This window comes from Berghia stephanieae, chromosome 3 (assembly GCF_034508935.2).
Source record: "Berghia stephanieae isolate SIO BIC M18660-M18661 chromosome 3, UCSD_Bste_1.3, whole genome shotgun sequence".
Classification (NCBI taxonomy): domain Eukaryota; kingdom Metazoa; phylum Mollusca; class Gastropoda; order Nudibranchia; family Aeolidiidae; genus Berghia; species Berghia stephanieae.
The window spans coordinates 59,364,917-59,377,416 of NC_088362.1; the positions used below are offsets into that span (position 1 = coordinate 59,364,917).

Consider the following 12,500-nt stretch of genomic DNA (forward strand, 5'->3'; position numbering starts at 1 on the left):
TCGCTTCACAAGCAGAGGGAACGAGATCAATCCCGAGGGCAGTCGAGATTTTTTTTTTCTGACCCCCTGTCCACTCATCATTGAATGGGTAGCCTGGTCTGCTACATCTGGCGGAAAATAGTTACTCATAGACTAGCGTCCTATACAAAGGGCAACAAGCAATTGCTATTGTCCGTTTCACGCTATAAAAACCGGGATAAACTCCGGCTCCAAGGGCCCAATGCCTCTGAAGGACTGCTTTTATTATTTTATTAATTTGTTCTGGAGAGTGCGTAACAAGAGCACATATGAGGCTGATCGTGGGGTCCAAACAGGACATAACGGAACCGGGATAAATTCCGGCTCTATGGGGCTAATGGCTCTGAAGGACTACTTAAATTAACATTGATGCATGTAATGGGCAATGTTCCGCGTTGGTTTGAGAGAATTTCCATAACAACAATGGATCCAAAAACCATTGAGTTATCAGACATGAAAATATGTAATAATAATAATAATAATAATAATAATAATAATAATAATAATAATAATAATAATAATAATAATAATAATAATAATAATAAGAAGAAGAAGAAGAAGAAGAAGAAGAAGAAGAAGAAGAAGAAGAAGAAGAAGAATATATGGTTTTTAAATAGCGCCTAACCCCGTATGTCAACAAGCTCAAAGCACTTAACAGTAAAGTGGCTACTTTCAATCAAACATGCAAGATGAAAAAAAGCAATATAATTCTATAGTGATACATATTAAAAAGAAACGTTTTAAGATGAGTTTTTAAAAAAAGAAATTTGCATCATTACTGTCTCTGATATATATCTTGGAAGGGAGTTCCAGATAAGGGGTGCCGAATATTCGAACCCATGCTCGCCAATTTTTCGAGTCATTTTTGGCTTCACAAGTATGTGATTATCAGACTTTGATCTCAGATTTCTGGATGGGACGTAGAATTTAAGCATGTCATTAAGTACGACATAGGAATAGATATAGAAAATAAATCAAGCAAAGAAATATTTTCTAAAGCAATATGTCTTTAGCCTGCTTTTGAATGCCTCCAGGGATTCTGATTCTCTATGTTGTGCGGCTATGTGGTCTTGTGGTATTACACTCGCTTTCGGATCGTAAGGTCCTGAGTTTGAGCCTCGCTCGGCGCATAGTTGAGTCCTTGGAAAAGGCTCTTAAGAAAAGGCTCTTTACTCACATTCTCTCATCGTACTCGGGTGTAAAATGAGTACCTGGCCGTTAACAACGTTGTCTCTGTCGAAAATAAAAAGTAATATCGTCTAACAGGCGTCACGTCTCGTGTTGCTGTTTGTCAGGGATCCTTTGTAAAGCGCTTTGAGCACGTTTAGTGGATATTGCGCTATATAAACGCTCACTTTTTAAAAAAATTAACGCTCTATCAAAATTCACATCCTATCTGGAAATACGCCAAAGTTTCACCCCCGAAATTTTCTTTTTAACTCATTTGATTAATATATGCTATTTTCACATCAAAATCAGATGTCTTTTGATCTCATCTCATGTAGTTCCATATCTGAAGCAGACGTCGGAGGTCATCTTCCGCCAAGCTGATCTATCTCTTGCCAATTCTATTAAAGCAGCGCCAACTTTCTCAGCTTCATCTGTCCAAGTTCTTATCCCTTTCAAATACGTTATTCTTTATCTTCCTCTTATTCTTTTTCCATTCATCTTTCCAGTCAAGGCGAGTACTTCCAAACCAGGGTGGCGGATAATGTGTCCTAAAAATTCCATTTGGCGTTTGATGATTTTTGTTATCAGTGATCTTTTTCTGTTTGCCATTTCTAAAATTTCTTCATTTCTTTTCCTTTCCATCCATGACACCCTCATCATTCTTCTGTAAAACCACATTTCCACTGCCTCCAGTCTTTTAACCATGGTCTTGTTTATGGTCCAGCTCTCACAACCATATATCAGCACAGACAGTACATAGCAATCCAGGACTTTGATTTTTGTTTTCATGCTAATATTCCTGTTTTTCATAATTGTATGCAGCTGGTTGAATGCATTCTTCGCCATACCTATTCTTTTCTTTATTTCACAATCTGATTTTCCATTGGATGTTACATTGAAGCCCAAATATTTGAAACATTCAACTTGTTGTATTGTTTGTCCTCTGCTTGTTATTACACAGGCTGGTGGGTTATGATTTTTAGATACCGTCATACATTCTGTTTTAGATATATTCAGTTCCAGTCCCATATTTTCACTACTCCTGACTACAACATCCAGTAATTCTTGTAGTTCATGTTCAGATTCTGCCAGTAGAACCGTATCATCTGCATACCTCAGATTTGTTACATTCTTTCCTCCAAGACACACCCCCCTCTTATGTTTGATATCTCTTAATATCATTTCACTATAGAGGTTGAATAAATCTGGAGACAAAACACACCCCTGCCTAACTCCTCTTCTAATAGGTGTAAAACTGCTTAGCTCGTTGTCAACACGCATTGCTGCTTCTTGTTCCCAGTACAAATTCCGTAATATTCTTAAATCTTTACCATCAATGTCTTTTGATAGAGCATTTATATAGAGCGACTTGTACGTACATGCAGGTCTGACATCCGAACCTATGGGCCTAGCTTAACATTGTTGTAATGGACAATATTATTTTGTGTCATTTTTGAGATTTCCATTACAACAATGAGCTCATAATGTATTGGGTTATCAGACCTGCAAATAAGTGCACGTCAATATAGCGCAAAATCCAGTCTACGTGATCAAAACACTTTACAGGAGGGCCATAGCCAACGACAATACTGAACAAGTAAGGCAAGACATGACGTCTGTAAGGCAATATTACAAATTTTTTTCCCCACAGAGACAACGGTCAGGTATAGTGAGTACAGAGCATTTTCCAAGGATTTAACCATACGCCGTCAGACCGTGACTCGAACTCTGGACCTTCCGGGACGAAGGTGGGTGTCACACCACAAGACCACATTGACGTTTATGCAATTTTCTAAATCAAAATTAGATTGAGGAATATTGATATTATGTGCGGCTATGTGGTCTTTTGGTATGACACTCGCCTTCGGATCGGAAAGTCATTGGTTCGAGTCCCGCTTTTGAATGGCTGATAGTTGAGTCCTTGGGAAAAGGCTCTTTGATCACATTATCTCACCCTATTCAATTGTAAAATGATCACCGGACCGTTGTCACCGTTGTCTGTGTCGGAAAGAAATACGCTTCAACACTCGTAACGTCACTTCCCTCGTAATGACGCATGGTAACTTAGTAACTGGCTCTAAACTATCGGAACAATGGCGGACGCCTTATGAAATATTTCTCCGACGAACATAAAAGCGTATCCAGAGTAAAAAAAACAAACATTATAAATCTGATCATGTTTTGACTTTTACCCATTCTGATCACAAGACATATAAAAAATCTAGCCAGCATGAAGAATAAAAAGTACAGATTTTCTTTGTTTAGAACCACGATGGCCACTGTTTCTGGGCGACGTGACATCAGACTATTGAATCCAATTGTAATATCGCGAGCCAAGCGTCATGTATCGTCCTACGTGTTAAATGTTGCTGTGGTTTAGGGACCCCTTGTAAAGCTCTTTGAGCACGTTCAGTGGATATTGCGCTATAGATAGAATAAAGTTGACGTCACTCAGGTCTTTGTTATTGTTTGTTGCCATCCGCGTTTATGAGTAATTCTCACTAAACTGTATTAACCAGACTATAAACGTTATACTTCCGGATGGCAATGTTGTGAGCTTCTTAGCCAAGCTTGGCTTGGAGGCTCACAAACATTGCCATCCGGAAGTATAACGGACAGAAAACTATGTGTAACTTTAAACGTTTATAGTCTGGATAATACAGTTTAGTGAGAATTACTCATAAACGTGGATGGCAGAATAAAACATAACAAAGATCTGAGGGACGTCAACTTCATTCTAACTATATAAACGCTCATAATGATTAAGATATCTTATCAAAATATCCAAATGTATCCACTGATTGCCAGAATAATCCTGTATACATGATTTTCTCCTACAGATAGAACGATGATGACGTCACTGGGGTCTTTGTTATTGTTTTTTTTTTTGCCATCCACGTTTATGAGTGTTTCTCACTAAACTATATTAACCAGATTATAAACATTCAAGGTTTGTGTGTTGGTCCGTTAACTTCCGGATGGCAATGTTGTGAGCTCCTTAGCCAAGCGCAGACAATCAATATGTGCAGGTAAGGAAGATTTTTGCATGAAAATATTCCACAAATTTGATATGTTTGATGTTCGCCAAGACGACGAACGATGATCATTAAAATAACGTGTTTGTCTGAAATGGCGGAATTAAAGAGATGAGAATGTTTTCAATTCAAATTATCAGCTGCAAAGACATAAAAATAATATTATTTAACGATCATAACAAATTGAATTAAAAGCGTTTTTCACGTGCAAGAGGTGAGGCCATTCAGTACAATGAGTTATCTTAATTTAGAATTTCAAAACTTCAACTTTGGCGGTTCTAAACAGGATAAAAAATTAATGTGTTCCGTTTTATTTTATTCTTTGTGAATCTTAAATATGCGTTTCTTTATTTTTTTTTTTCAATTTTTATTTTAGAAAATATCAAATTAAGAAATTTAGAATCAGGCACCGGTGTAAGATAAAGAAATGAACTAGTGTATATGAAAGGTGCCAGACAAAGGCGAGAAAGAAAATACAAGAAAAAAACTTTCCTAAGAAACCTCTTGACCTCTGGGAGCCTCTGTGGTGTAATGGTAGCACGTCTGACCGGTATTCAAAAGGTCTGATGTTCGATCCGCAGTCGAGGTCGACTGATTTTGGGATGATTTTTTTTTACTTGTTTTTTTTCTTTTTTGCTTTGTCTGGCACCTTTCATACACACTTGTTCTGTTCTTTATCTTTTTTATGTACTTGAAAACCATTTTTAACAACCCAATATTAGTTAAAGTTTTGTTTTAAAATGTTTTTTTTTTCTCTTGTGCTTTTCTTCTTTGTTTGGCACTGTTTTATATTCACTTTTTCGTTACATATCTGTATCTTACACCAGTGATGCTCCCTTGTTTGTCATTGAGATTAGGGAGCAGGCACTGGTGTAGGATAAAGATCTGAAACAGTGTGAATGTAACAGTAGCAAATAAAGCAAGAAATATAAATACAAGAGAAAAAAAATGCTAAATCATCAACCTTCCTCGACTTGGGAGAAACATACGGCTATGTGGTCTTGTGGTATGACACTCGCTTTCGGATTGGAAGGTCCTGGATTCGAGCCTCGCTCGGTGCATAATTGAGTCCTTGGAAAAGGCTCTTTACTCACATTTTCTCACCGTACTCGGGTGTAAAATGAGTACCTGACCGTTAACAGCATTGTCTCTGTCGGGCGTCATGTTTCGTTCTACGTGTTACGTGTTGCTGTTGGTTAGCGAATCTTTGTAAAGCGCTTCGAGCACGTTTAGTGCTGAATAAAAGCTCAAGTTTTTTTAAGCTGTCCAAAGTGAACAAATTTGGTGTTAATAATTGTGCCCAAGTAGAAAAAAAAATGCCTGAAGTGGAGCATGAATCCAGGACCCTCTGGGTCACAGTGCAATGCCTTAACTACTCGCTTCGCCCCCTTTTGGGTATAAATATAGGGAATCATTCCACCACTCTCCCTAAATTGTAACGCATAATGATATCAAGTTTACAATAATAATTTGTGACGTCAGATTATCAAGCGTTGAATTTCACTTAAATTAGATTTTTGAAAAAAGAAGTATCATTTAGATAATTTCGAAAATGTTTTTTAATCAGAGATGACGAAATCAGAATAGATTGAGGGTTAGAATAAAAGATTTCTTTCACTCTTGCATTTTGGAATTCGAACTTTGTTCCCAACCAGCACTCGCAATCTCATGCAGCGGTTGGGAACACGTCCGGAATCCCAAACCAAAAAGCAAGATAGAAAGAATCGTATATTATATTACTATTATCATAATTTTCGCCATTGTTAGTTGGGATGAATAATAATAATAATAATAATAATAATAATAATAATAATAATAATAATAATAATAATAATAATAATAATAATAATAATAATATATGGTTTTTATATAGCGCCTTACCTCGTATATCAACAAGCTCAACGCGCCTAACATTAACGTGGCAGTTTTCACTCAAACATACAACCACTTACAGTGCTACATATTAAAAAGAAATGTTTTAATATGTTTTTAAAGAAATCTGCATCATAACTGTCTCTGGTATTTCTTGGAAGGAAGTTCCAGATAAGGGGGGCCGAATATTCAAACGCATGCTCGCCAATTTTTCGAGTCATTTTTGGCTTCACAAGTATGTGATTATCAGACTTTGAATGTAAGCATGTCATTAGTATATCCAGGACAATCAGAGTGCAGTGATATTAAAGCAATAGTACAGATTTTATATTATTCTATACTTTGCTCAACGGGAAGCCAGTGGAGTTCTCTTAGCAAACCCGATGAAGATTGATTTCTCCTCTTTCTATAAAATAAGCCTGACAGCATCGTTCTGGGCTACCTGAAGGGATTTTATTTTGTCTTTATTTATAGAAGAGAGGAGAGAATTCCACTAATCTAGCTTTGACAGGATTAGAGAATTAACTAACAAAGCCGAGATATCTCTTGTAATGAGATGTCTAACACTACGTATTCGTCTCATTTCCATGTACATTAACTTAACGAAATAATTTACTTGGCCGGTAAAAGATAAATATGAATCACTAAATACATCCAAATTTCGAACAACCTTAGCAGTTTCAATTACAGTTTCCTAAAACGATTGGTTCACACTCTACATTTTAAGAATTGCTGGCCTAGCGATAAATATTATTTTAGTCTTACTATCGTTAAGATTTAGTTTGTTCATTTCCTTCTAAGTTTTCAATTTAACAAAGCAAGATTGGAAACGTTCAATTAAAAGATGTAAATGGGCGTAGGTTGCTGAATTGATCTAAGGATTTTCATTTACATTGTAATAAGAACCGAACCGAGTACTGATCCCTGTGGTATACCTCATTTCAGAGGATGATCAGATGATTTGACCTTTTTAATCACAACAGTCTGTCGACGATTCGTTAAATAAGATTCAAACCATTTCAGCGCCAATCCCTGGATACCAAAAAGACGTTCGAGTCGATTCAACAGAATAGTGTGGTCAATCATGTCAAATACATCCATTAAGTCCAACATACATAAAATGTTCACCTCATTTTTGTCAGCATTTAAAATCAAATTATTTACTACCCTTAACAACGTCGTCTCGGTGCTATGGGTTTCCCTATAAACTGATTGGAATGGCTTATATAGATCATGCATTTTTAAATGTAAATTCAATTGGTGAAGAACTGCATTTTCCAGGATTTTTAAAAATAAAGGGCAGGTTTGAAATGGGTCTGTAGTTTTAAAAATCATTATGGTCTAAAGAGGGTTTAGTTAAAAGTGGGTCAATGAGAGTTGTCTTAAAACAAAAGGGGACGATACCAGTTTGCAGAGACTGATTACTTATTTCAGTTATTGATTGAATAACCAACCTCGTCAATGCAAGATGTTTAAAGGCGATGTTGGAAGTTGATCTAGCTCACTAGATTTATTTGGGGCCTTCATAACCAGATTCTTTATAAATTTTTCTGAAACTGGTTGAAAAGAATTTAAAGTGTCACCATCAAAATACTTTATCTGTATATAGCTCAAAATTGTCTAAATCGTTTCGAATTGTGTCAATTTTCTGAGTAAAAAAAAGCAAACATTGCAGCTAACTTGGCATCATTGTACAAAGAAGGGAGGGATGATGGTGTTGATTTTCCTAGAATTTCATCACATGTTGAGAACAGCTGTTTTAAAGATTTTGTATTTTTAAACTTGTCGTCATAATGGGCCTGCTTAGCTGCTATAATTGTCTTTTTCCATTTGAAAGTGGCTGATCTAAAACGGTTCCAGTGATGAATAATTTAATTATGTACTTCGCGTGTTTGTCTTGGAACAAGGTCAAGCTACATTAACTGTGGGTAATGGTGGGAAGGTAATATCTATTCGAAATATTTTGTGGTTAATTTGGGGGTTATTTCTTTTTTTCGTTGTTAGCTTTCTGTTTGTCACTCTGTCTGCACTGCCGTACTCTGAAAAACAACAACTGATATATATATATATACATATATATATATATATATATATATATATATATATATATATATATATATATATATATATATATATATTTAAAATTTTGGCCAGAAAACTCATCCTTCAACTATCGATCGATTAAAATTACCCTCATCTTGACAAAAACTCTCTAACCTTGGACTTTAATTTAAAGTCCCTAGTTTGAGAGTTTATGCCAAGATGGGGATGATTTTAATCGACCGATATTTGAAGGATGAGTTTTCTGGCAAAAATTTTAAATACTTGTTTATGTTGGGCTTTTTTTTTGGGGGGGGGGGTGGGCTGGGTTTTTTTTTAATTCGATTTCGCAGTGTAGTCAGTGATGGGATGATGACAGTAATCGCAGTCCGGCAATTGATATTGTGTTCTCCGCATATATAACCTCACTATACTAAGGCGTGAAGAAGTACTTTTTAATTAATGCGCCTCCAGACGACTTGCAAATAAGGTATGGATTTTACAAGACTCTTTGGGGAAATAGATAAACAAACCGAAAGCGAGTGTCATATCACTAGCTCGCATAGCCGCACAATTGTAAAATCGCCAAACAGGAATCATGTGTCCTCCTACATATTGGCTAGGGACCACGTGTAAAGTGCTTTGAGCACGTTTAGTGGATTGTGCGCAATATAAAAGCTCATGTTTGTTATTCCAACTGTAGTTTGATTCTGGAGTATGTAAAGTGCATGTCGTTGAAGGTTTTAAAAATGAGAGTTTTTATATAGCGCAATATCCACTCGAAGTCTCAAACCGTTTTACAATGGATCCCAGCCAACAGCAACACTTTCATATAGGATAAGACATGACGCCTGTTAGGCGATATTACATTTTTTTCGACAGACAACACTCTTAACGGTCTGGTACTTATTATACACCTGAGTACGATGAGAGAATATGAATGAAGAGCATTTTCCAAGGACACAACTTTGCACTGAGCGAGACTGGAACCGAGGACTATCCGATCCGAAAGCGAGTGTCATAACACTAGACCACATAGCCTCACAAAAAAGCGCTGATGACATGAAATTGAATAAACGAATGTGAACATGGATTGATCAATAATTCTTTTTTAAGTAGTCATTCAGAGCCATAAGACCCCTGGAGTCGGAGTTTACCCCGGTTTCTAAGGCGTAAAACTGACAATAGAAATTGCGTGGATAGGAAGCCATTCTATAGCAAAATACTTTCCGCCAGATATATAACAAACCCAGCTCACAATAACTGCTGGTTGTCAGAAAAAATCTAAACTCCAACCGAGATCGATCTCTGCCCCTTTGCGTGTGAAGCGAGTGCTCTATCAACTAGACTATCGGGACCCCTTAAATCTATGGGAAAAGCAATGTGTAAAATGTGTATTTTTTAAAGTTATTTTTTCATCATTTGAGAACGGAATCAATCAACCTAAGTGAAATAATCGCACTTGTTTTGTTTGCCGATATCTACAGCATTCCGATATCACCTTGAAAATCGATTTTTCACCAAGTCACCCCCTAGATATATATCCCGGTTGTTTTATCGATATTAATGACACATGCACGCACTTAACGATATAGATATCAATGACATGTCTAACACTGTCAAACATCGATATGATTCCATAATTATTGTAAACGACAGATAATGATATATGGGGAAAATCGTGGTGGGAGGTGGTATCCGTACCGTGTGATATAATTATCAAAGCTCGTTACAGTTGTAATTAAATTGTTTACAGTTTCAACGGCTGTAATTTGTGAAAAATAGCAATCTTTCCTCTATTTATAGTCTCTCTCTTTCTCTCTCTCTCTCTCTCTCTCTCTCTCTCTCTCTCTCTCTCACACACACACACACACACACACTCTCTCTCTTTCTTTCTTTCTTTCTTTCTCTCTCTCCCTCCCTGTCTATCTCTCTCCAATATCTTGCTCTCCCTCTATCTTTCTCCCTCCTCTCTCCCTTTCTCTCTCTCTCTCTCTCTCTCGATCTCTCTCTTTCTCTCTCTCTCTCTGTCTCTCTCTCTCTCTCTCTCTCTCTCTCCCTCTCTCTAATTTCTCCCTGGCTTTATCTAAATATAATTTCTCATTAGCAAATCATTTAATAGATTTCACCTGAAAAACTTAAGAGGCAGATAATTAAAATTTACCTTTCAAACCATTTAAAACCAAAACAAACAGCATGTAAATATGAATATAAATATAAATATAAATAGAACTATAAATATTCCTATAAAGCAGACTCACCGTCAATTCCACCGAGAGAATCCTCGGCATTTAAACGATTCCACGGTCGGTAATTTATAATCACGCAAGTGTTCTGAAATGGAAAAAAAGAAAGAAAAGAAACAAAATTAAATGAAATATAAATAAATAAATAAATAGATAATAAATAGATAAAGCAATAAATAGATAATGAATAAATAAATAAATAAGTAAATAAATAAATAATTAATTAATTAAAGTACAATTGAATAAAGAAAATAAACAAACAAACAAACAAAAATATAAACAGATAATAAACAAATAATTAGATTTGGGGCGTGTATGGATTTTGGACGACCGACCCTAAATAAATAAACAAATAAATAAATGAATAAATGAACGTTATCCATCCATTAGGACATTCGTTTTCCAGACGAGAATTACAATCACTCAAGTTATAATTAAATGCAAAAGAACGAAAAACATAAAATGAAATTAATAAATAAATAATTGTATTCATCCATATGAATATAGATAGGTTTTACAATGGTAAAATTTAAAAAATAAATAAATAAACCAAATCGCATCTCAAATGGTTGCTTCAATTTTCAACAGAAAGTGTCACCTCGGGCGAACAATGAGAGCTGATTTTCTTTATATTTATGGATTATAATGTTCATCATCCTATAGATAGAATGAAGTTGACATCACTCGGGTCTTTGTTATTGTTTTTTTTTTTTTTTTTGCCAACCGCGTTTATTAATAATTCTCACTAAACTGTATTAACCAGACTATAAACGTTTAAGGTTACACATAGTTTTGTGTGTTGGTCCATTATATTTTCGGATGGTAATGTTGTGAACTTCTTAGCCAAGCGCATACTATCTATTGATGTTTTGCGCTTAGCTAAAATACTTACAACATCCGCCTAACGGGTATAACGTATCAACACACAAAACTATGTGTAACCTTAAACATTTATAGTCTGATCGATAGACTGTGGTGATAATTTATCATAAAAATGACTGTCTAAAAACAATAACAAAGAGCTGAGTGACCTCAATTTCGTTCCTTCTATTGGATTACTTTCAAAAATATTCGCATGTTATAATATTATGTGTGCCAGTATTGCAGAGATCATTATTCCTTGGGAAAGACATTTAAAATTACGGTCATACAGAATACACATAGTATTGTCACTTTGATATGTTTATACTATACTCATCTATTTTTATGCATCACATTTTTAAATTAAAAATTAAAATTGAGCTTTATATAGCGCAATATCTACTAAATGTGCTCAAAGCGCTTTACAAGGGGTCCCTGCTCAACGGCAACATTTAACAGGTAGGACGGCACATGACGCCTGTTAGGCGATATTACAATTTTTCGGACAGAGACAACGCTGTTAACGGCCAGGAACTCATTTCACACCTTGAGTACGGTGAGAGAATGTGAGTAAAGAGCCTTTTCTAAGGACATTTGGTGCATAGTTTAATCGTATTTTGGGAATCCCGATAGCTCAGTTGGAAGAGCACTCGCTTCACACGAAAGGGGACCGGGTTTGATCCCGGGTGCAGTCGAGATTTTTAACTGACCCCCTGTCCACCCAGCAGTGGTCGTGCAGCTGGGTCTGTTTGATCTGGAGGAAAGGACATTGCGATGGACTAGCATTCTAACCAAGGAATTGTTACTGTGAATTTCACGCGATAGAAACCGGGATAAACTCCGGCTCCATGGGCCGAATAGCTCTTTAGGAATACTTTAATGGTAGTTTAACAGTCTGCGTTATCCCTCAAATTGTTTAGTTTCCAATCGAAAATGTCTATTTGTTTACATTTTGAGATCGTGTCTCATACACTTCTGGTCGTCTTGCAAGATTGTAAAGATCTGAACAAGTGTGTATGAAAGCAAAAGTACAAAAGACACATCCCCTTCATGCCCCCTATGTCACAACCCCAATGAAACAGTAACACACCACTTGCTTGAATGTCAACCTCTTGAAGACCTCAGATGCACATTCCTCCCACCAAATCCACACTTTATAGTCACATTGAACAACTACAAAAGACGTCTAACTTCTACCTCATGGCACAAGACCGAAGGGCTAGAGCTCAGGTGGTCGCTGGTTCGGATAAGTAAGTAA

The 12,500-nt window shown here is 36.2% G+C and overlaps 1 protein-coding gene across 1 annotated transcript in view; it reads right to left on the reverse strand.

Moving 5' to 3' along the window:
* Window positions 1-12,500, reverse strand: part of LOC144968091 (uncharacterized) — a 264,931-nt gene that overhangs the window by 183,028 nt on the left and 69,403 nt on the right. The window contains exon 2 of the mRNA XM_078906081.1: window positions 10,397-10,469. The gene's annotated coding sequence lies outside the window, so the exon portion shown is untranslated. The remainder of the gene's footprint in view (window positions 1-10,396; window positions 10,470-12,500) is intronic.